This window comes from Hetaerina americana, unplaced genomic scaffold (assembly GCF_022747635.1).
Source record: "Hetaerina americana unplaced genomic scaffold, ioHetAmer1.1.p SCAF_2, whole genome shotgun sequence".
NCBI lineage: Eukaryota > Metazoa > Arthropoda > Insecta > Odonata > Calopterygidae > Hetaerina > Hetaerina americana.
Window position 1 is genome coordinate 81,578,896 of NW_027286763.1, and position 24,322 is coordinate 81,603,217.

Sequence of the window (24,322 nt, forward strand, 5' to 3'; positions counted from 1 at the left end):
CGAAAAATATAGATTTCAACAAAGGAGACACTCCGCAATTAAACGACGCACGACGGCGGAATTAGTCGCAATGATTTCAAGTCATTTCCTTTGTCAAATTGTGCCCAATTCCTGACAGTGAACGGGGGTACGCACCATACAAGGTTGTCAACTACGAGCCATGTGTTAGTCACATGCCCGCACAATTTATGATTGTATTTCGAAAACGTCAAAAGGACAACGTGCGACAAATGGGAGGTGACGAGGTGTAAATGGCAAAAAATAGACGCTCGTCAGCGAGTATTTGCAAGAGTAAATAAAAGGGTTGCTTGCGACTAGCAAACCACCATTTTCACTCTCACGATACAGGCCACCGTGATTTAAACCGGTAGAGTTCTGAATGTGACAGCCAGGAACGTTTTGCAGTTAAAAACTCTGAAAGTTTTCAGTTTTCATCGGTGAAATGTCGACGAACTTCCCCGTCCGAAAATCAGTGGAAATGAGAGAAACCTTCACATGCTTCAAGTATTTCAACAGGACGTGAAGGTAACTGTTACATACATGCCAATTTAGGGGAAACAACATCGAACGCAAAATAAACATGCAAATGGCAAAAAAAACCGCGAACGACACCGCAGGTGAGTGCGAGACAGAGCGTCCAAAGACACTACCCGTAAAAATTCAGAGGGAATAAATGTGAAGAGTGTAGTTATGTTATTAATATATGCTACTGCTCCCTTCTTTCTTTGTTACTGCCTGACAAAACGAGTCTTTGAATTAATTCCTCGATGGTATATTCCTCATATTGCGATTTATGTCCGATATTCCGAAGTAGTGCGTGATTGAATTATTTAAAGTAAAATCGCATGATCTATGGGCATCTAATAAGTTAGTCCATCGTGGCGACTACCAGTCTTTCGGGGTTCCCTGAGGTTAAAGAATACTTGTACATAAGCCAGACTTTGAGTGTTTTCCTGGATTTTTTTACAAATCGGCCAACCTTTCACGGCCTTTTGTTTGATTCTAGAGTCAATACTTTCAGGGTTGGTAACTTTTATCGCCTGAAACGGAATAAAATCCATGGTTTAATGTTTAATTATCTGAACATAGAGAAGAACGGGGTAAAGCCTTCGGCTAATGACCGGGTTCAAATGCGCCAATGAAGACCCCCCTCCGCCCCGGCTTCACCCAAGCCGCGCGATTTTCATCTCCATGGGAAACCGCAGGTGACACGGGAAAAATATGAGACCCGATGCGGGAATTTTACACGCCGTGATGCTTAGAAGCGAGGTGTGCTTTATCCTGATCGATCAAACCAACCCTTGGGTTGATTACTCCGATGATTATCCGCAAAATCCCTTCATTCTTGAACCGCGTACGAGATTAAGCGATTTGATGAGGGAAAGGTCGCGGGCACATAAAGGACCTTCAATCAAAATTAAACCTTGCCTCTAGCGAACCCCGACGGACGGACGACGGCAAAGCACAACCCCTAATCAAAACTGCACGAAGATGCTACTCCCCTTCTAACTCACTCCCTCCCCCTGAGCTTTCGTCCCGTCATTACACACAAGACCACAACGGCAATCGAAAGGGAACGAAAGCCGCACGGACCATGGGATCCACGCACCGCGGCGATGTAAATGATGATAACCTTTTAATTGATCCCTTTCTCCTCTCTCGCCCCAACCCTTTCCCTCTCCTCCGCACGCCTACCTCCCCTGCCGACTCCCCCTCCCTCCCGCGGTCCCCCCCTCCCAGGATTCCGCTCCCCTCACCGCCCCGAGAGAGGAAAGAGCGAGCAGAGCAAACAGACGTCGGATCCAAGTGGCCTGCAGGGCCGGCCCGAGCTTCGAAACCATGGGGGTTAAATTAGCGCCGCTTGCATGGAAACACGTATTCACACCCATTCACACACAAGCGTGCAGACACAAACATTCATTCCACATTTCTACTACCCCCCCCTCACCTCCACTTCTCTCTAGTATCTCGAGTGCACGGCGAACCAAGTGCCCGAGTGGAAGGAAAAGCTATTGACCTATTGCATACCAAAAATGAATCTAACACCATGTGAAGTTTATTTTTTTTTATTTTTTGAAGCACCATCGATGTGTATTGACCCACCTTCCCCGCGAGCACCGACTCGAGATACTCCAGTCTAAAACGTTCTCATATCCTCCCTGGCGCTCACACCAACGCCATCTCTCGCGTGTCGCACGGGTCGGGGGAAACATCTGCGTTTTTTCATTTTCATTTTTTTTTCGCTCGAGTATCCCTGGGATATTAGAAACAGCCTGTTGTCTTGCTATGCCGTAAAGAACGGAAAGGGATTCGGGCAACTCATATATAATCTCCCCTACAGCGCACCAAGACTTGAATCATGAGCGTGCTCTCGCATTTCTTCCTATCTCGCGACATTAAAGCGCAAATATTTTTTTCATACAGCTTCAATTTACTGTTTAAATGATAACATCTGACTTAAAAACAAAACTGGAAAAATTCCAGGGAAGCTTGAATTTTATACCATTAGCTATGAAGTTAAACTGCACGGGGAACTCTTAGGTAGTTTGAATATTTATCAGCCTAATTTTGAGCTAAAGAGTGTGCCATCGTTGTTACGCTAAGACTTGAACGAGACGAAGGATGACGAAATTAACTCTAAAAACTACGGCTGGCGGTGTCTCAAATGGACCGAACACAGCGTGGGAATCGACCATTAAAACCCTTTACGCACAATTAGTGCTCCCGGCTTTTAAAAGTATGAGTACCTGAAAAGGTGATATGAAACAGAGAACCTTACTTAAACAAATAATTCCATAATCTAACATTTTGAAATCAGGGGAGAAAATCCTACCATACTACATTGAATATTTACCTCCCTTATTATAATAACAACACAATTTATGGGCACTAATAATACGTGCTCAAATTGATTAGAAATTGAAAATACTGCAATCAGGGAACTTCATGATGTACCAACCTAGGACGCTGACGTAGATGAGATGAAAATCAAACAAATTGATATCCTAGCTCTGAAGTCTTAGTGTGGACACACATCTCCGAAAAAGATTCAATCTTCCAAATCTCCCGTGAATTGCTGCGCACCATGGTGCTATCAAATGATATAAATCCACCCACGACGTAAATGACACCCAAACTTTGCATGAGGCCGTTACCCGCGGTTTCACGATTTCCCTGGCGCATCCGTCTTTTCATCCGCTCTCGACTTTTCCTTATTAGCACGCCTCTGCTCTTAACACTTGGCCTGCCCGTCACTCTTCCCCCCTTCCCCCCATGCCTTCCTCAGCCGAATGCCATTTTCGTACGAAGCCTTTTTCGTGCTCTAAAAGCCTTGGAGCCAGTGGATGGTCGCCTCGCGACGGAAGAGCTCATAGGAAATATAAACACGCGGTGACGTAAAACGAACTGGAGCAAGACGGAAGAGCCATGAGGCCAGCCGAGGCAAATGGAAAAAAATATCCCCACCGCCCACGGGATGCAGACCTAGCTAGGGACGCGCAGTTTAACCTGCTCAGTCAGACATGGCCGGAATGATGCACGATCAATATGTGAGAGTGGCTTTTCTCCCCATCCCTCTTGGAACAGAATGAAGGAAATAGAAGTTACCAATCCCTAATTTCAATGGAGCGGAACCACAATTTTTTTTAACAATTCACGTGGAAGCCTCGACGATATTCAGGATGGCTGGCGAAATCGATTTTGAGTATCCTCATTTTTCTTCAGGCTCTATACATTCCTGGTCGTGTATTTCGTTCTTTTCATACGCATAGGACAGTGCCCTTTGATTGCTCTAGCATTTGTACTACCACATGTAAAATGCAGTTAAATTGACGACGGGCAATTCCTGCCCAAAATGCCGGGAGAACACAATGGCGGTGACAAACCAGATGGTATAAATTCCCTGATATTTCCAAGAGTTTCAATGGGCATGTTTCTAAAACAACTTGACATGACTCCAGACATTGACTGCAATAAAAGTAAATTGATTTCACGATTATTTTTTTATTTTTCACACCATTAGCCGATCGGCAGAACGAAGACAAGACCATAAGAGAGAATTCTACATCCTTTATTTAAGACTAATTTCAAAACAAGAATACAAACACTACTTTTGAGTAACACTTGAAGGTGGATTAATCTTGCCGATGGAATTATATCATTTTCAGCTTTACCAACAACCATTATCAAGGAGATTAGAAATCTCGGAGTATTACAACGGATCTTTAAAAATTTGGCACAAGAATGCTAAATTTTTTAAGAGGGTGATTACATATTAGGTCCCTAAACTTAGTCATCAACGCGTGTAGGCTAGTTGCAGGGAATATTGCTATCCCTTGCAATAATTAATGCGGCAATGTCTACCCACCAACACTTTGAACCAGACGATACCGCACAACAATATCGTTTCATGAATAATCATTTGAATGTAAAAACACATAAGAGTAAAGAATGCTTTTCCTAAAAACGGTTAACACTTTGGTCGCTATACTTTTTATTCTAAGCAGTAAAGCAAGGCATATATTACTGTACTTTAATCACCTACCGACGGGGCAAATTGCAATTGTTTCACAATTATTAATTAGAGAAATAAATTATAACGCCATTGATAAAGGCAATTCATTTCATCGTTCTTCGACTCACTGGTTGAGCATATACTAAGTTCATAGCCTTACAATTGAACAAGAAAGCCCTCTTATCAGTCCCCGCCGAAACTTCCCGAATATTAATAATTTACCAAATTTCCTTCGGACTGTGGTCACGCTGCCATCCATCTCTGCAAATGCAACGACTGCTCCGGGCCGGTATCGTGCCAAGACATCCGTGTTTCACATAACTTCATCGTCTGGAGCCCTCGTTGGCTCCCGGACACGTTGAAAAATCGCGTATTCCGCGACTCTGTAACCATCGGGGTATTGCGCTCCACGTCGCGACACAAAGAAGCCGCAATCATATCGATTACCAGGCATGTTCCTTTACTTTTATTTCCCTTCCCAAATCGAGCCCTTTGTAGATACCGCTTCGCAGTACGCAGCGTCAGTACATCCCCGAGCTTTAGCCGATTAATACATATGACAAAAAAAAGGTTTTGTCTCATTTCCATCCACTCAGAATCGAAAGAAGAACAAAATGAAGCATGGCAAAATATGATTTCATTTCCCTCACTTTAAGAACATCTCAGTGTCGTAGTGGCACACTATCATTGTTATCATGTATCATGTTATCTGGTCCCAAAGCGAGAATAGTCCCTAAGCACAGACACCGACTAAACTGGACACTGCTTATCCATTATATAGTATATAATATCAGTTATCAACTCGAAGATCGGTTTGGTAGGTGATAATCGAGTTCACCCAGTACTAAGCCCGACGGCGTGTGAAATTCACACATTAGGGTAGGAGGGCCAGTTCCTTTCCACGTGCCGGTTTCCCAGGAAGATCTGGTACCCGAAAAATCACATATCTTGGATGGAGTCGAGGGTGCCCAGAGAGCCCGAGAATCGAACCCAGTCAGTAGTTAATGTCCAACCCCTGGACTACCGCGACCCACACCATTATACGTATATACATGTATATATGTTTATACATATATATATTATTCATTTAGTTTATTAAAATATTTATATATATATATATATATATATATATATATATTCATTCACATGAGTACAGATATTAGGAAAAGGGATAGGAGCACACACAAAAAACGAACATAGGGATGGTGGGGAAGATGAAATCGAGCAGATCACAATAATAAAATAGTTTCCTAGACCGGAACTCACACAAATATTAATTAAAATGATTTATGCTCTCATCTACCAATCAATTTTTACAGTGCTAGAATATTTTAATACCATTTCTGACTGGCCTTCCTATGTCGTCACTTTAACCTCATACCCTACCACGCCACTCAGTGGTGCTCTCCTCCCATTCTTCCCTCTGCCGTAGACTTTCACCCCTCCTAATGGGACTGATACTGCGAGCGATTAAGAAAAAACCTTTGCCAGACTCAAATTGGCGAATAGTTCACTAGGCCAGAATAAAACCATGGGAAAAGCCCCGCTTTGGAAAGCGGTTGTCGGCCGGTTACGGCGGTCAAGCCGGACGTTTACGGAAAAGACGACATGAGAGCGAGAGGGAAAAAAAAGATAAATGCAAGGAGCGATGACAAGGGCGAACAAAATGGCAAGCGTTGGATAGAGGATCTGAACTAGAGGGGAAAAAAAGAGAGCGGGAATCGGAACCAGGTATGGCGGGAAAAGAAAGCAAAGGCGAGAGACGTCCTCACGTCCGAAGAAGTTCCGCAAGGGGAGGCCGAGAGAAGGAGAAGCCGACACCTTTTAAAGAAAACGATATCACCAAAAGACGGAACGTCGCAAGGGACTGTTTAAAGCAGATATCCAACTGACACAGCGGGAGCAGGCGTGGTATGCAGCAGTTGTTCCCAAAATTGGTTTCCCGAACACAGCAGGTTCAAACGGTGCCTTCCTCTAGGATTTTAAATTATAAGGCATGATTCACGTTGCTGTCCTGGCAGGACCTGTCCATGGAGCATGCTCCAAACCTTCGCGTCATTTCAGGATGGGAAAAAACAGCAGCGCCGCGTAAAAGTGTGCGGTTTTTCGGGGAACGATTCCTCAAATGGCACCAGAACAGGTGAGTCGCGACCATGCGGGGTCGGCGAGGAATTGCATCACGGGAAACGCCAAACGGTAAAGGAAAATGAAAGGCAAAATTGTCTCAATTTAACTACTTAGCTCTTCATGGATTCCAACAAAGGAGGCTTATGCGGATGGACAGTTATTTAGTTCTTGCCTTTTTTTCGACAATTTTTTACCACTAAATTGGACTCTAGGTTTGCAGAGATCCTATCAAGTAATTTAAAGAGCAGGCATTTGGCAAATACACAATAGTGGAACATACTCAACACTTAATGCCTAACCACGACACTGACGGTACGTTATAAATTTTGTGGTCAACAGAGACAACAACAAAACTTTTAGGGTAACTTTAACCCTTCACATCCAAGTACTTGCGCCAAAAAAAAACAGAAAGTCTGCAGATTCGTGATAGTCCATTCACGGAGGCTGCTCATTTGTCCTCCTCTATTATGGTTACAACCGCATTATAACAGAATTGGGTGATTTCTTAAGTCGGTACAAAACACACATAAAAATGTTATAATATACTCACTACTCTTACACTTAAATTATTTTGAAATTAAAATTGTACTGCATTAAAGAAACATTACACAACCGTAACTCAAAATGGTGTCGTCTCGGATATTCGCCAGGTGGCAAGCAATCAAACGAATTAATACACCCAAAGGGGTAAGTTTTCCACTCAGTGAAGCTGGTATGAAAGAGGGAGGGAGAGAAAGGAATTGTTAATAGAAAGTGACCTACCAGAAACAACACGATGCCCTGAAGGTATCACTATCCCTATTTGAAGACCTTAGGATAACCTCGGGGGAGGCGAGTCGAGTAGGGATTTATTCCATTTATTGATTCACCAGTTCAATAGTTTAATTCTACGTCTTTCAAAAGAATTCAAGGTACTATTACTATTTTATGGCTTATCAAAGCTTGGCGCAAGATACCATTACGGAGTTTTTATTAGGTTTAATTTTAAAAGGTTTACGGACGCCCATTCTCAGATAGGGGATTAAGCGTTGGTTAATTTTCTCATAAAATCAGCAATGTGGTTTCGGCGAAGATGTACGTTAATCTGCAGGTAATTCGGACAAAGATGATACAAGTCGTATTTTTGCGGAACAGAAAGATCACGAATGTAGATATAGATATGCGAAACAACTCGATTGCATAAGGTAAATATCTATTTTCAGGAAATAAGTAACAATATTTTCTTCAAAGTGGATAACAAAAATATAAGGAGGATAAATTTGTGAAAAAATCTACTCGGCTTAATTACTCTGGTTAAAATGACATACTTCAACTTATAAGGTAAAATATGAAAATCGTTTCCATATTATTTCTTTCGATGGATACAGAGTATACTGGTACTAATTAGCGATTAGTCAGTGAAAAACACAAATAGTTACAAATATAGATGCATTACAATATTACTATTAAAATATCATCTTCTTTCTAAAAGTTTCATGCATAGCTATCGGGACTTGACATCGCCTAAAGCAGAATACGTTTCTTAAAAACTATTATAAAGGACTGATGACAAATTATTTAAATTACATTGGTAAGGAACAAAAAAATGCATAAAAATAGGATAAATAGAAATTAATTAAAAGAATTACTCCCAAATCGACCAATTTCCTCTCGGTCATAATTGCTTTCACTTACAAAAATTGTTTTCAAAACGCACTTAAGGGGAGGCATTAAAATAGAAGCAGAGAAGGAACATACCCTGCGTAATGCTATTAACTTAATTGTGCTGTTCCGCTGGCTTTTAATGCGAAACGCTTATTACTTCAATAAAAAAATAAGCGATTCAAAGTGGATGATGCACATCTCTGCAGAACACACATTAAGCACCAATGATTTACGATGGAATTAAGACACCTTCCGCTCAATTATGTTAAAAAGAAAATATGTACAAGGCAATTAAATGAATCCGACCGGATCATTTTACAGCATGCTCGAGGGTGGTGTTCGATCGCCGTCGTGAATCCGCACGAAAAATCTCCGCTCTAACCGAAGCCGCGGCGCAGCGAGGGCGGTACGTCAAAGGGTTGGTTGTTGGGCAGGGAGGACGACGTGGACGGAGACGAATCGGCCGCCGTTCATTAGGTGGACGGAACCACGCGAGCCGCGCGGGGGCGGGTCGTCCCTTTTCTGGTTGAAGAACGACCGGTGAGATGAGACGAGACGAAGGAGAGACTTTCGCGACGAGTGGAAACAGGTTTCTTTCCATCGTGAGCGATTTTTGAGACTAATTCACCATCCGCGCTCCCGACGCAACCATTATATATACATACATATATACGTATCGTCAATATATATATATACACATTTTTATTTCCGTCCAATCAGTGGTCCGAGCGCTGTTAGTTTCAGATTCTTAAACCCTGCACACATGACGTAACCTGAGTCTATTATTGATATCATGTCCAGAGATTGTTACAAGAAAAACTACGAAGCGTGAGCCAACATTTCCGAAGAAATTATTACTTTTCTTCCATAGCTGAAGCTCCAGCTCCACAACATTTAGCCACATCGCAACAACATCGAGCAGGGGTCACATGCTAGAGAGCGACCGCACCTCCCTGTGTAACACTCATGCTCATATTACAACAGGAGATTTGCACCGAGTAAATCAATGAGCTAATCCAAATCAGAAAAAATCGAGGGAACAAGATAGGGGTTCTATATCAGTGAAAAGGACAAGGGAGTCAAGACACGAGAATAAGGATGCATGTCACTTTTAACCTATGCGACCGCCGAAGACACCTGCAAACACGACGACGCTATCAACGAGGATGTATTGGGGAGATGGAGGGGGCAGCGGAGAATGGAGAATGAAGGAGTTGTGCAGAGGGAGAAGTAAATGAATTCCAGGAGAGTCCTCAACGTTCGTCTCGAGTCCGAAGGCGTCAAGAATACGGCTTAACCTCGTACTCGGCATGTTCAAGTGTTCACCTAACTAAACAACGCCACGTGATCCAATTGCCATTACCGATTTGGAAAATCGGCACATTTTCACCGAGAAAAGCAGACATCGATTTCAGTAACACTTAAGGAACGGACGCCGCCAATATCTCAAATGCATCAAATTTCGCTAGATCGGCTAAGCGATAAAGAAGGAAATGTTTTAGAAAATTTTCAGTAATATACCACGCTCACATAATTCTTATCAGGTACGGATTATGAAAAAATAACGAAAAACCTCACTTGACACTAAAATTAAAAAACACTAAAAGCAGATCATGTTGTATCGGATAAGTGTACCAACGACAACGGTCTTCACTGGTCTAAAATCCTTGGTAAATATAAAATCTTTACGGAAGTATCTATAGTCTTAAGATAATCAACGACAATATACAAAGGAGAAGGACCGTTGCAACGTGTACATGCCGCATTACGTATTAGAAAGCCACTTCACAGGTACACTTCCACAATCTTACATCGAAGATCAAAATCTTACAACAATTACCTAATACAAGGCACCTATAAGGTGCTATTACGTTAATTTCACGTTCATTTAAACATCACCAAAAACCACGCTATTTTTTTCTGCGGCTTTACTATGGTCGAGTTAATTCATGACTGAAAAAATCCATGTCATGGCAACAAAACAAAAATAAGTCCAGGTAAATGAGCGCAGCGCTTTATTTATAAACTAGTCGCTTAACTGGAAAATTGATCGCCATGTTGGTGCTATTATAGCCTTCGCATTTATGAATGAAGTTTTCTTTTGCACTGACTAGAATACTGAGTACAGGCATTCTCTAGAGCGTGTCATTCTAATCCCTCATATCTCTCTCTCCATTAGTGGAAAATATGTCGATGTGAAATTTTCCAAGGATCACATCTGACTGCCAAGTTAATTTGCTTCAATTAATTAATTTTAATAACTCAATAAATTTCCATGTTGACAGCATTACCTTCTGCATGAGCGTATCTAAATCTAAGTTATAATATAGGAATCCTTTATATAATTTAAAAATCATCTCTCTAAGCGAATTAAACGTTACTACAACCCACAGTAATCATCCTGAATGATAGTTTTGATACATGAGAAGAGAGTTTAACTTCAAATAAATCTTAATACTGGCGGAATGCACGCATTCACAGTAGGATTATCATTTCTACCTTGTGCAACATGCAGTTCCCCACGAGTTTGCTGCATTTAAAATTGCTCCGGGTTTAGGCAGGGTGGTCCAAAATTGAAATTGAGAATAAAACGTTATCTGTGGTAATAAGAGAATAAATAATAAATAAACAGCCTAGTGCATGCCGCGACATGTATAAAAATTTTTCAAACTGATACAATTCAAACTATAACATTTCTTGGATTGGACTGAATAAGATAATAAGTCTTCAAAGGCATTTGTTACATTGCTGGAGTTAAGTTTGAAGAGTAGTGAAGCAGGGCTGTCATGGGAGAGCTAAAAACTCACCACTCATGGAATGAAAACAAGAAAATGAAGACCTCTTTCGTACTTTCCGGCGCAAAAATTACAAAATAACAAATCTCTCCGGAAAACTTCTATTAGTTTGCGTACTCTGTACACCGTGCACAGACAATATAGCGAAGTCGGGTAGTTAGAAGCACCTTTCCCCCTCGGAGAGCTTATAGAAAGAGAGCAAGCTCAAACCGCGTCCAGCTACCACTTCACGCAACAAACTTTTCGCGGTTGTATTGGGGACAGCCGGAGATTGAGTTTTACCACATCAACATCGAAAATAAAGAAGCAGTCCAAGGACGGATATAAGACAGGAGCTTGAGGATGATCGAACCAGAGGCTTTGTGGGCATCATTTAGAAGCGGAGAAAAATGTCACTGATGGAAACAATGAATCAAAATGACAACTCTTTATGTCACACGGTATAAGTTTTTCTCTGCACAGCGCTTAATTCGTACGGACGATGGATTATACCGGGGACTAATCAAGCAACCAATTATGCTACTCAAAATTTAAAAAATCATATAATTTTAGTTATCATCGAAATCACCTACAACCAAAATATTTCTAATCACCTAAAAGTGTTTATACACTTGGGTTATGTCAAACGAACATAGGGATATAGAAAAATCACATTGCTCACGCCTATCATGCCCAGAAGTACAGTACAAACCGTACATTTTTGGCGGTAGGAGGTCAATTGCACTGGATAAAATCAATGTTGCACTCAGAATTAATCCGGATAACGTGATGCTCCACCTGATCGCGGGATAATTTGAAATAATAACACAAAGCTACAGCTCCTGCTAAGAATAAACATTGAGGACTTAGAAACTTAAAACAAAGAACGTTGTAACTTTGTTGCACCAAGAACTTAAAAAAAAAATTATTTAATATTTATAAGGCTAGACAACATTAATGTAATCAACCAAAATACATGCAATCTTGAATCAATGTTTCCTCGAGTTCTCCCAAAACCGACACCATTAATTTCCGCTTTTCCTTGATTGGATGAAATCAATTCACGAGATACTAGCGATGAGAATGGATTACTAAATTCAACCATTAAAATTACCAAATCATAAAATAAACTTAAGCTTCCTCAACAGGACATCTTTCACAACTGCTAGTACTACGAGATGAAGATTTGTATATTAAATTTAATTTCTCCAGAGTAAATATCCTGAAATTCCGACTCCATTCAGAGATAACTGAAGAGGTAGGAGGGGAAGCATGTACGTATGCGCAGTCGATCTGAAAATCCTCCAACATTTTGTGGTGGCGGGGATATATTTTGCGTTCAACTTAATAACAAATTACGTAGCACTGCACAAATCCCGAGAAGGGCCTTCATTTTTGGTGAGGTAAAATAAATTCCTAAACGTCATACAGTACAGTCTTATTCATAAGTCACCCGCAAGACTATTTCAAGCAGTCGTGCACCTTGGTGAGCGGCCAAATAACATTTTACCTTGAAGAGCTCGTTAACGTTTTGACTGGCGATCGGGAGCGACACGGATACCCCTGATAAATAAAACACAAAGCACGAGTTCTCAATGTGTTGTATCAAGATATCGAAGATTTCTCAATGCGCGGGTGCCAACCTCCTACTGCTACCGCAAAATACAGCACGCATTGCAAAACAAGGAATAGTACTAGATCATTTAAAATTATTAGAATAGGCATGCTTCCTATCCTCCATAGGGTTAAAGGAATGTTTTACAAAAAAATTTGAAAAACAGATAACTATTTTTGAACGCATTTCAATCACTCCGCCCTCTAAACGCCCGAAGAGCAAACCCAGAGCATTTGAAGTGATGCTTTGTAAATATTCTCTTGCCTTTCACATACAAAAAGAAAAAGTCTCCGCTTAGGAAACATTTCCCGAAATAATTTACGTTCGCAGTCTCGCAGATTTCTCATGGACTTACTTGAGAAAAACCGTGATCACTATACAGTGAAATTCAGATATACGAGTATCTAAAAACTCGTAGTATCTAAATTTTCACAGATTTTCGCTTCATGCAGATTGTGCCTTTCTTCCACCGTACACCTACTGTGAAATAAAATGGAAGCGAATAGAAAATCCCTAACTCAACAGAAAATTTCCCAAGGGCGAAAGAAAATCCTCGGCGATGTCATGAATCCCAAAGGACGACAGCACTCCCTCGACTTTTCCCGGCGGTTCGCCTGTAGGAATCCACTAGAGATTGAGACTACAAAACGAGTAGGGAGAGACAGAAGGCTAGGTATGAGGACAGACAGAGACCTTGCGGCTAAAGGTAAATAAAATACTTCATGAATGTGGGCAGTGTGCGCCGCACGTCATCCAATCAGGGGAAAGGATTTCAATGCATGAGTGCAGTTCGACTTCCTTCCTCTGATTGGACGAATGAACTGTGCACCGCCCGCATATGTGAAAACGTCCATGTACGTATGCACCCTACGAACGTAGCAGCTCAGGAGGCATGACAACAATCGAGATAAGTGCATGCAATCCATTGGTAAATTCAGTGTCACTTGAATGGAAATAAAACCTTCCTAAAAATAGGCATTAACGTTGTCACCAACGAAAGGGATACTTGATTTTATGGAAATTATGTTGGCTAACATTTTAGCTGATTTTTCATGGAATATTCTGAAAATCATCGCTAGTATAAAAAAAATATTCACTTCAGGAGATGAACGACGATCAAGCATTGGTTTTTACATCGGCAGAACCACGTCTTAACGACAAGATTCGTTGAGTAAACCGATAGCCTACGTGCGCGTATCCCATGAAGCAATGCGATCGAAATAAAAAATAAATGATTCAGGATGGCGAGGAGAAGGGAAAGTTGAAAGGGTGGATTAGTGTGCATAGGAGGATACCGACGACCCCTAATATGCAGTGCAACAATTCATAAACCTCTGCAAAATAAAATTCCACACGGTCTGTCAGCGCTGGAGTTGAGTGATGAACTTGGAACACTTCCTAAGGCTCTCCGCTGTGCAGTGAAGCGACCGCACCAGGCGCCACGGCATTCAGGCGCCAGCCACGGATTTTCAGCGTTAAAAAGGCTTAAAATACCACGCTAACAATCCGAGCTACGACGTGTGCTTTGTGGCCAAATACACTACGAAATGAATGACCGACGGATGAAGAGAGAACGTGAGTGCCCACAAAATTGACACTCACTGTATCTCGTTAAGATTATATTCGCGAAATATTCCCCTACTATATTAGCAAACCATTACTTTCATCAAAAATAAACCTTTGAGTACAAAACGTACATAGATACCCTTCATAAAGCACTTCGATCGTACAATATATCGTGTCGATATTTTTCATATCTAATAAGTCTATATGACTCTAACTCTAAGGTGCCGATATAATAGGGCCAAGAGTATAAATAGTACATAAATGACTTTCAATTAGGCTATTCGATGGAACAATATGACGACTTGTCGACATTTTTCAGAGTCTATAGAGATAATAATAAGGTTACGATATAATATGGTGGATAATTATGGTGGATATTATTACAAATAACGACATGGATGATGCAGTCGATACGACGATAAGGCCGCCATTACGATATTACTATCGAGTGCTCAGGATCCCCCGATGTTATCGATATTGTTCGATATACCCGGCATTCATCGATTAATTTTAGTTAACCTCAAAATTTATTTTATTCCTACGGTCGCTAATGAAAAATGAGCTTCTTACAGACCTATAGTTTCGTCAATACAACAATAAGTTACATACAATTCCAACAGCGGAAAATAAACTTTCCGTGAAACACTCACAAACCCCGACGCTGTTTTTCTCCAACTTTCCAAATGCAGCGGCGAGAGATTCTCGAAACTATTTTTTAATATTCAAATGCAGAAACGAAACGAAAAGGGCAATTTCGCGACGAAATACATAACGACTCGCAGAGCAAACGTTTTAACGCCGCAGGAATCTCATTTGAAGAAAAAAAAGGTCGCGTCCGCGCTAAGTGGATGATTCAAAGAATCAAGAGGGCATTAAATGCAGATTATCCTGACCAAAATATTCATTAGTGCAGGCCGGAGAGTTCTACAGCAAAACAGCCGAAACGCCACGGAAAGCCCATCCCCTCCCTACCTCCACTACACACCTAGACGGAGGGGGGAGGAGAAAAAATGAAATAATCCTAGTTAACGCCGCCGCGCCGGGGATAGGGAAAGTGAAGTGCTGAGTGGGAACAGAAATAGTCATCGGAACAATGGGACGACGGATGAGGAAGAGTGAGAGATTGAGAGAGAGGATGAGAAGGGAGACTTACTAGAGGGGGGAAAGGAGGCATCACTCCGGGGAGAGTGATGAGAGAGAGAGAGGAGATATACCAGGGAGTAGGGCAAGAGAGGAAAGTGGGGAGGTGGGCGTTAATTTTGACGGCAGGGAGAGGGCGGGTGGCGGGGGGGTGAAATTAAGTGTGCGGAGGGGAAGGGGAGAGGGGTGCAAACGGCGGGGGCTCTGCCGAAAGGGAGCAACAGAAACTGGGCCAAAGGGGGAGAGAGAGAGAGAGAGATGTGACTGCGGCGGAGCGCGGAGGGAGGAAACGGTACGAGGGTGTGAGAGGGGGGAGGAGGAGTGTATGGGGCAGGTACAGGCGGGGGAGGGGCCGAGAGGGGCGTGTGTGCCTGAGAATATGTGCAAGGGGACGGAGGGAGGATGAGGAGAAAAGGGTGCGGGAGGGGGGAAGTGTGGAGGGTTGAGGGTGCGGGAGGGAGGGAGGGGCGAGCAGAGCAAGGCATTCGGTCTGGATTACGAGGCCGGATCAATAAAGGGTCTTTTGCGGAGGGAGGGAGGGAGGCGGAGCGGAAGGAGGGGAGAGAGGAGAGGAGGTGGAGGATGAGGAGAGGGGGCTCATGGGGTGGAAGAGGAGCACGAGTGGGGGAAGGGGTCGCGGGAGGGAGAGAGGGGGTAGGTAGAGTCAGCCGGGGACCTCCTTCGGGAGAACGGGAACCGCGGCCGACCAATCGGCGCCCGGCCGGTGACCTAGCTCAGAGCGCACGTCGCGAGGAGGAGAGTTCGGTTTCCAACCCGCAACCTAATTGTGCAATTTACGCGGTAACACGTACTACGTGATTTTATACTTACTCTCCCCGCGAGGTGTCGAGGGTAATCAGGGGGGAGGGAGGGTCGGAGATAAGTAGAGGCGACGACGACTGCTCGACGGCGCGAGTTTTTTGTTTGTTTCTCACATTTTCGCGGATCGACAGGAGAGGGATTGCGGAAGGGGGTGCATATAGGAGGAGGAAGAGGAAGAAGACGCGGGCGACGCGCCCCTCGCTGGCATCCGCATGAGATAAAAATGATTGCGACATCGTGACGAGCGAGCATTTGAAGGAAGGAGATCTGGAAACGAGACGATTTTAAGAAATTTAATCGGTGCAACTGCAAATCTAACGTTAGCACTGCTAACCCCAACGTTTACTATACCATCTGTGAAACATAAGCGGCCATCCATAACAATGGCGTCGACATAAAAAATCCAAATATGCTACCTAACATATAATACCAAAAAAATGCCAATGGAAGAGAGAAGTCCATAGTATTTAAATTAGTCAGACAAGCTTTCAGTGAGCAGTCGATGATGGAATCGAATATGAAAGGGACACCTCTCGGACTCTCTCATTCGAAATCACTACTGAATAAACAGTTGCAACCCCGAAATTTTTCATCTGAAATCCGGAGTTCATCAAGGGACATCGCACGCACAAAGGAAGAACAAGTCCGTACATTTGCGCCAGTGTTTATTGCATTAAACTTGACCCATTGTAATGAGTTCCTTCGCTGTAGCATGCTCTCGATCCTAATCGACACTCTTTTCATCGATTTGATATTTCATCTTTAGTTAATAGTTTAAACTTTCAAAAAGGTAACACTGTTGAAAAGAGCAATAAATTAATTTTTATATGTTCATGCATAACACATCAATGATACATGTAGTTACATGTACAATAAGTACAAACTACTGTCAGTTAAGTCCGTGTAATACGTGTAGTACGTAAGTAATACGAGTGTGCATATTTTGGAATACGAGGGTCAAATATTCCGCGAATGATCCTTCTCCGTGAACTTCAACATCCCCACCCCCTCCCCCCGTGTTCCAACCCACGCTCATCGCGAGCACGGAAACTCAAATAAAACACCCTCAACAGGACCACCGGAAAATGACGAGCAGGGTGAAACTTCCCAACGTTTACACGGATCCACCATCGTTACCGACAGCCGACAGTCGAGTGCTCAGCGACGTGAGAAGACGTACCGTCGTCCACCCCTTCAATTGCGTCTCGCTAATTACCAGATTCGCTCCTTGCTTGAGCAGCTTCGTGGCCTCATTATAATTCCATGTGCAAAGCATACGTTCATTACAGGATACGTCAAAACGGTACTTTCAAAAAACTGAAATACAAATCTGATATCTACACACGCTGAAACTAATGACGCACGCAAAGAAAAAATTATACATATTTAAAATTTCGTATGGATACACAAATTACCTTGTTTGAGCAAATTAATTTCCGCTGATTTTTTTTAACTATTGCAATTCAACTGTATGCCCTCTTTCATAGATCCATAACGCCTCCCCTTGGCATGGTCATGTGTTCCAATTCTATAGCATATCTACATTAGCAAACACGAGTAAGTTCTTCCAGCCAGCAACATCAAGACGGACAAATGAAAGTATACTATCACTGCGATGAAAAAATTACAAAGAAATATTAATACAAAAAGAACTGTGTAGTACTTTATAATGCTTTCATTTATCTTTAGAGAGTGCACCTGCAAGTTATACACCATTTCAAATATTATAAGTAACCTACGCTAAATTGCTAAATAAACTTTCTTCTAAAAAGTATCACAGTACTAGTACAACAAAAGAGAACAAAAAAGCGCAAGACGTCTTTGATTTCCCAACACCCTGTGGTGAAATTTCAGCCCTAAGATAACTCGGACATCAGGAAGTTAGCACGAGAAAACCGAAACGTCATACATACACGTACACATGCTTTGTACACCAAAAGCATTCGTCTGCGGGCATGTAGTTATGCTAGATACGGGGTTGTATTACCGCTATTTCCACAAACAACCTTGCACATCTTACATTGTTTCCTCTAAGTAATGGAAGCCATTCTCCCCACTCACGAGCATGCCTCGCCAGCAACACTCGCCTCACAACACCCAACCCGCTGGGAGATGGATTTTCGAGAGTGGGTGACTCTCGAGGGGGTACGAAAACGAATACGAAAACCGTCGCCAAACATAGAATATGCAGGGAAGTGGCTCAGTAAAGCCAGGATATTCCAAACCATGCACCCATAAACTCAAGTCTGGAAGTTGTTAAAAATAGGTTGATTTGGTATTTAAATACGGTACCTCGAAAGGGCCAAGGCTGCTCACCCGGAAGGAGATGGTCCTGAAAAGAGAATTTGTGTCGTTTAATTATTTTTAAAATAGCGAGAGAACTTCCAACATGCTAAGTTTAAAAAACTGCAACGAAAAGAAAAATATACATAAACTAAGAGATAGCATCCTCTTCAAATTAATAATTGTGTGGGTCATCATATTTTTCTGAATGGATTAGGAACTATGTACTAGAGGAACAAAAAATAACACAAACCCCTTAGTGTCAGAGGGTATTTTAGTGCAATGCAGCACAACAAAGAGACACGATCACTAATGGGTCCACGGTTTACTATACGGCTATACGTAAGCATCATAATCTTCGCAAACTGAATACGTACATTCGGATTTTATACTTCTGGCAGAGAGGGTATTTTAAGATAAGGCCAACATGTGATCCTATTTTATCAGAATTCGTTCTTTCTTAGTTTTTCTAAGTGAATGCAGTATCGTTTCCGCTTCATATCAATGCAAATCACAATCCTACATCATTACAAAAACTGGCAAAGTAGGTACAAAGAAAAAGGAATTAGGTGATGAATCGCAATGGCAAAAGTACGATTGAGGCATGGATAGGTTAACGACATAAACGGGAGAAATACGGTGAGAATAAGTTTGGATAAGGGGAAAGACATACGAATAGGTGTTTGGTGGGGTCGGGAAAGAAATGAAGCAGGTGGAGTACATTCGAAGGAGGCTGAAGGACAAAGTTAATGAAAGAGACAATGAGAGCGGAAGACTATGGTAGAAGGGTGGATTTTAGATAAGCGGGGAAAATGGAGAAAATGAAAGGGGCATTGTTCACTGAATTCGGGTTTTGGAAATTGAAAAGGAGGAGCTGAATGAATAAAACTACGCACAGAAGACCAAGCTGTGATTGTTTTAAAGGTGGCTCGGAAGTCCTCGTGGATAATTAATAGTCTCCGAGGCCTTACAAACCTACTTAGTAACAGTAAACTACACATAATAATATGTTTCAGCCCTTTCAATTCTAATAACAGAAGGGGATTAAGGTAGAATCTAGATTTAGCTTTTTAAATTCTCGAGGTACAGGATGAACTTTTGTGACACACTGTTAATTTGTCACCGTTTCGATAACCAATTTTGTTTTTTTTTAAGCACAGAATGCACTGCAGCAGCTATTATGCGAGGAGACCTGGGTCATCTGGGCCATTCGGGAAGGGTGGGTCAATAGGGGAGTAGGTAGGACTTCCAGATGTGATGGAAGGTTGAGGGGGGGAAAGCAAGCGTCGTCGTCAACTAAGCCTCCAAAGGCACAAGGGGGTGTTTTTTTACTGTCTCAAGGTCAGCTCCAGGGTTTGGGTAAACTCCCGCCAGTCGACACGAACTGGCTACTAAACTTTGGGCGCTTCCCACGGAGTGCCCAAGCAAGAAGAGAAATAATACAGACCAATCAGTCTCGAAGGTTTGACATGCGACCTCGGCGTCGGATTTCGAAAAAATGCCATCCATCCCAAAAATAATCCTATCCAAATAATGATGGGCAAACTAACGGATTACAAAATGACGTACACATTAACCTTTATTTATATTTACCGGTGTGCCGGTTTTACAAATAAACAAAATACTATGAGAGAGACAGTCGGATTGAAAAGTATTGGACGTTTTATTTCCTCCAAATGTCTCTCATCGGAATATTGCTGATACATTCATGAAATTGAGGGTGATGGCTTAGTGGTTGGACAACCTGGGGCCCGCAATTGCTTTCTATTCGTCCCGCAACCGCTGATGTCGGTTTACAAAAAACGATATATCATATAATTTCGTAATTTTTCGGTAATTCTAATAATTTGTAATCATAATAATTTTTGACAATGCGATTACAAAAGCGTTCGTTTCTTTATTACTTTATGCAATATCCAACGTAATAATATATTACATGGGAACGAAACAACATCCATATTTACTAGAACTTTCCTCATGCGGCACGTATGCTCTGAAAAATATTCTGTGCGGCCAGTTCGTAGACGAAGGTTACTGGGAGAGAACACTTGGCCACTGACCGGAGGGTCAGTGGCCAAGTGTTCTCCATGCTCAAACCTGGGTGAATCTGGACGGCATTAGCTTAAACCAAGCCGAGGGATTTTCCGAAAATCAGAAAAATCACACAACTTGGTTGTTCACAAATCACACACATTTTCAGGGCCCGTACTAAAAAATCAGAGGCGGCAAAGTAAAATGAACTGGCCCACGTAAAACGAGGAGTGAATTTCAAACACCATAGGGTTTAACAATTAGCGAGAGGTGAGCTTCACTGAGATCGAGACGGTTTTTCCTTAAAACGTCCAAGTGTTCCCTCCTTACCAAGAATAATTTTATAATTGAAGTAGAACATAAACATCTCTGCAGAGAATACTATCCATATACGAGTACATACATACATGCCAAGACGCAAGGAAAGAAAACATTAGTGAGGACTGGAAATATTCCTTTCGATTCGCCTACGAGAAAAAGCCACTGGGCATCGGAAGTATCGACGTGGGTGACATTAATCCTACTTCAACCCAGCCATTCGCGCCCGAGAAGAAGTAAACAAAGAGAGAGAAGGCTCGTAAGAGAGCAAAGACGAGAGAGGAAGAAAAAGAGAGTAGCGGTAGATTAAGGTACCCTTTAAGAGATTGAAGTGAGAGGTCACGCGAAAGGTTGTCTATAGGGAGGTGGAGTAAACTGAACGCCGTACTCGGCATACCTACCACCAAGGTCAGAGCGAAACTAAAATGTTCTAAAAATGCGGAGTAAAGGGTCGTGCCTTGGTCTTTCGAAGGAATGTGAAAATTACATCCTTAGGATGTCACTGCTAATGTGTTGTGAAGGATCCGAGAAATCATGATCTTATCAATTGACACAGCATGATGAGGACCGGGCCGTCATTCATGCGGCGGAGTTACCTAAGTCGCTTATCGTGCATATCAGGGGTGGTCAACTTGACTTTGGTTAAGATCGACTTTGTCAGTCGTGAAAAAAATTTGGATTGACCACGACAAAAATAATTCACGATTTTACTTTTGCCCTTTCATTGGAGTAAACAAGTGAAGTTCCAGATTGAATAATATATCCAAACAAATATAAATAATTTTTTTCAAAATAAAAAATTCCTAGTGTGAAAGCGATCGACTGAAAACATTCCACGATCGATATGCGAGTCGCGATAGTCTAGGAGTAGAGCGTTGGACTACTGATCGGAGGGCCCGGGTTCGATTCCCAGGTACGCCTCTCTTGGCACTCTCAGCTCCACCCAAGTTGTGTGATTTTTTGGGCACAAGATCTTCCTGGAAAAACCATAACCAGCACAGGGAAAGAAACTGCCCCCCCCCTTCCCTGGTGTGTGAATTTCACACTCCGTCGGGCTTAATACTGGGTGAACTCTACCGTCACCCACAAAACCAACCTTCAGGTTGATTACTGTGTTCATTGTTTACATAAACTATATGGCATCAATGACGTAAATACAAATATTCAAGGATATTTCACATTACTTCCGCAACTGCCGTTACTTCAAATGACGCCGGTAATCGATTCTGCCTCTCTCCTCGAAACATCTAGGCAAGCAAAATTGGAACACATTTCCTTCTCTTCCAAGTAACGGAGGATGATGTCAAGAACCAATTATCGAAAAATATGCACGTACCAAACTAAAGATTACATAGAGTCCGGTGGAGAGTTGTCTAGTTGGCTAGCAACAGGACCCACAGAAGGAAGGGACGAATCAATTTTGCACAGATCACTACAGAGTATTACAGGGTAATTGACATGTCGCGAAAAGAGCTTATGGTTTCACATTACTAGAAAAAATTCATTTACGACGCGTTGGGGTCCTTTTGCGAAGGGGTGACGGTGGGCGATCACCTTCTTCCTGGCTACGGGCCAGGCCGGCGCTCAAATCGGAGTGTGAGAATCCCTGCATAATGTTGCGGCATGGCTATGGTGGATTAATTCTCAAACTAATACGCTTCCCCAAATTTCGTAAATTTAACGAGACTACCACATGTATTGGTTTCGGGATAGTTTCAACCCATACCTTAGATGCCATAGACACCATACCGAGACCCAATCTCAGTCATAAGCTACGCACTGCGAGATCTCAGCAAGTTAAAATTAGGTCACAAGGAAGATGTTGTAGAAAGAAGCTTGATCAGTGAGCATATAAAAAAAATTGCAGGGAGGAATTTAAATGCCTGAGAAGTGGTAATCATGGAAAAGAGCAACGTGGAGACCGAACAAGTAAAAAAGGCTTTTTCACCGGAAAAAATTATAAAAATTATGGAACCCAATTTTTATAAATCACCACATCCGTTTCCGACACATTTCTATGAATGAACGGTCCGAGTAATTGATAACGAAGGAAATGATTGGAGGACTAAGTAAGACGACAATGCTGAGAGGGAAGTTTAATTTATTCTTCGAGGGTATATCAAGTCTTTCTTTAGTCTTTCATTACATATATCCTGGTAGGCGGGACAGAATTAATGCGAAAATATGCCAAAGATGAACTTGTAAAAGGACTAGCCAGGGTATTTCGCTACATCTTCGTTGACCTAATTAAGTGACCAGGAACGCGTTAATTTCCCCTTTCTACGAGTATCTCAAGGGTGATGGGGAAATAGAAGAGTGTTGGAGATAATAGAAAAGTATTGGAGAAATTCGAGGAAAGGGTTAAAGAACAACGTTATCTTTCGGTAGTTAGACTTCATGTAGAATATGCTGCTACTAAATGGGATCCTCAAGATGTTGGATTGATTGCCGAATTAGATCGCGCGCAACGTAGATGAGCTAGATTCATTAAACTGTTAATATAAACTGAGCAGTGCATCAAAATTATTAGAGGATCTAGGTTGGATACCACTCATGGAGCGAAGGTTAATTTATGGATGAAATCTCTTGCACAAATTGGAAGGATGTCTATTTGGCGATGGTACTGAAAATGTATTACTAGCCCCATCGTACTAAGGAAGGAGAGATCATGTAAATAAAATTAAAAGAGAATAAGTATAAAATACATAGATTTAAGATGTCATTTTTCCCACGAACAACAAGGGATCAGAACAATGTTATCCGACAGCGATAGGGGGGGGGGGAAGAATTAACCATCAAAAGCAGTCGCGTGTGCAATCACCACCTGGCACACACCCTAGCGGTAGCTAGCATTGTACCATGCATGTATGCACGTAAGGGTGCTCATTGAAGATTGGTGCAGTCTCAACCAGGGCCTTATGGATAATAGGCTTCCGTTCCAATAATAACGCGTCGAGCACGGGTATTCAAAGAACGTGTGTGGTCTCACCATTCAGAAGACCCGATCCTAGCTCAATAATGACCCTTGAAAAGACTCGGTTCATATATATAGCGACAAAGCCAAAAGTGGAATTCGATCTTTCGACCTCGGGGGGGAGGTTATTTGGTCGTCTCACTTTCGGCCGCCGTAGCGTGCGACGCCGGGGTGCGGGGAGCTGTAGGGTCGGTAGAGACTGGCGCCAGAGATGAGAGTGGATAATGTTTGCCGGCACATTTATTTTTTTATGCCCTGGTTTTCCCCAACTGACTCAGGCGTTGTTATTACATTTTAAATATCGATGCATGGAAGGCAGACATACTCTTAGTACCAATGCCGTAATCCGCATCAAGTTTTAGACGAGATGCTATCTGTCTGGACGACCCATTTTTATCCAATTCTAGTTAATATCTGTATCGCCCACGTTTGAGGTAGTTTAATCAACAAGGAAGGAAAATCAATAATCCACGGCCTAAAATGGTCATCGGAAAAATGTAATAACAACCTCTATT

The 24,322-nt window shown here is 42.2% G+C and overlaps 1 protein-coding gene across 7 annotated transcripts in view; it reads right to left on the bottom strand.

Annotated features, from left to right (window-relative positions):
• beta-Spec (spectrin beta chain) overlaps positions 1 to 24,322 on the bottom strand; it is a 237,795-nt gene that overhangs the window by 179,212 nt on the left and 34,261 nt on the right. For all 7 annotated transcript variants that reach the window (XM_071585459.1, XM_071585453.1, XM_071585458.1 and 4 more), the window contains exon 2: positions 18,494 to 18,533. The gene's annotated coding sequence lies outside the window, so the exon portion shown is untranslated. The remainder of the gene's footprint in view (positions 1 to 18,493; positions 18,534 to 24,322) is intronic.